At 47.5% G+C, this 1,913-nt stretch overlaps 1 pseudogene; it reads left to right on the top strand.

Moving 5' to 3' along the window:
• The first annotated feature begins 285 nt into the window (after window positions 1-285).
• On the top strand, window positions 286-1,654 carry LOC112627888 (annotated as a pseudogene).
• Window positions 1,655-1,913: the final 259 nt, after the last annotated feature.

Raw genomic sequence — 1,913 nt, 5'->3', positions numbered from 1 at the left:
TTAGGGAGTCAGGGAAGTCTTTCCCCAAGGTGTATCTATGTGAAGAGCTGGGGAGAGGCAGGAAGGAGTTAGGATTGGGGAAACATAGTGAGTGAGAAAGAGCATGTTAGAGATGGGGCGCGCTCTCCCCGCAGCCCGCACTCCCTGACCCCGTGCCGCCGAGCGCCCCGCGGACTCAGCGGTGGGTGGCGCCGCCTTGGGCTCCTGCCTCCCCAGCTCCACGCTGCCACCACCTCGGCCCATGGGCAGAGTCGGCAGGCGGGCAGGCATTAAACTGAAGAAAAGATGTCCCTGTACAATGACTGGGGAGAGGAAACCAGTGGCTCAAAAACAGAAGGCCGGTCCAAAAAACCCAAACTTCTGCAGTCAGCTTCAGGTGAAGAAGGCAGCTCTCACTCAAAGGCCAAAGGACGAAACAAAGTACAGTTCTTGCCCCAGTCATTGACCTAAAACGAGGTGGCTCCTCAGATGACCGGCAAATTGTGGACACACCACCGCATGTACCAGCTGCGCCGACTGATCTTGTTCCCACTGGGTTTTCTGCCGGGGAAGTTCTGATTCCCTTAGCTGACGAATATGATCCCATGTTTCCCAACGATTGTGAGAAAGTAGTGAAACGCCAGAGAGGAATGACAAAGACAGCGGGAGCTGGAAAGACAAAAGGAAATAGAAGAAAGAGAAAAAAGGCATAAACACAGACATGATGCAAGTGAGTTTTCAAGGAGATCAGATCCAGATTGTGATGAGGATGAAGATTAGGAGCGAGAGAGGAGGAAAACAATTATGGGCGGAGCTGCCATTGCCCCACCCACTACTCTGGTAGAAAAAGACAGAGTTACCCCGAGATTTTCCTTACGAAGAGGACTCAAGACCTCGATCACAGTCTTCCAGAACTGCCAGTCCTCCCGCAGTGTACGAGGAACAAGACAGACCGAGATCTCCAACCCTGCCCAGCACAACTCCTTCCTCGCTAACTTGGAGGGGCACGGTGGCGCACAAGAGCCTACGGAAGTACGGCTTCCAGGAGGGCCAGGGTCTGGGGAAGCACGAGCAGGGGCTGAGCACCACCCTGTCAGCGGAGAAGACCAGCAAGCTGGGTGGCAAGATCATCGTGAGTGACGCCACAGAGAAAGATGCATCCAAGAAGTCAGATTCAAATCCCTGACTGAAATATGTAAGTGTCCTACTAAAGTGCTCCTACTAAGGAACATGGTTGGTGCAGGAAGTTGAAACCAGGGAAGAATGTGAAAAATATGGCAAAGTCGGGAAAAGTGTGTTGTTTGAAATTCTGGTGCCCTTGATGATGAAGCAGTACGGATATTTTTAGAATTTGAGAGAGTTAAATCAGCAATTCAAGCGGTTATTGACTCGAATGGGAGGTATTTGGGTGGATGGGTGACAAATACATGTTTCTACAGTTTGGAAAAATTCAGGGTCTTGGATTTGGCAGAACAAGTTTGATTTTAAGAACTATTATACAAGTCATCTCCAGTGATCCTTAAATGAACTACAAGCTGAGAAAAGAAGGAAAAAGGTCACAGCTTCCATGGCTGTTGCATACTGAGACTCTTGGAGGGACTTCTAAGATATATGTTGATTGATCCCTTTTTTATTTTGTGGTTTTTTTAATATAGTATAAAAATCCATTTAAAAACCAAACAAAAAGAAAATGTTAGAGACAAGGTTGGAGAGATGGGAGGCAGTATTAAGAGATAAAGAGTAGTGGATTTGGCACATAATCTGGAGGCAGAACTAACAGAGGCTGCTGATGATTGGTGATGGAAAGGTAGAAATTAAGGATGAAACCTAGGTTTTTGCCTTGACCACCAAATAAATGGTAGTCTTATAAACTGAGATGGAGAAAAGTAGGGAAGGAGCGAGTTTGTTAGTGGAGAGAAATCAAGTTTTTTTGA

Source organism: Theropithecus gelada, chromosome 7a (genome assembly GCF_003255815.1).
Source record: "Theropithecus gelada isolate Dixy chromosome 7a, Tgel_1.0, whole genome shotgun sequence".
Classification (NCBI taxonomy): domain Eukaryota; kingdom Metazoa; phylum Chordata; class Mammalia; order Primates; family Cercopithecidae; genus Theropithecus; species Theropithecus gelada.
Note: the sequence above shows the minus strand (reverse complement) of the source record. Positions and strands in the feature narration are given on the sequence as shown.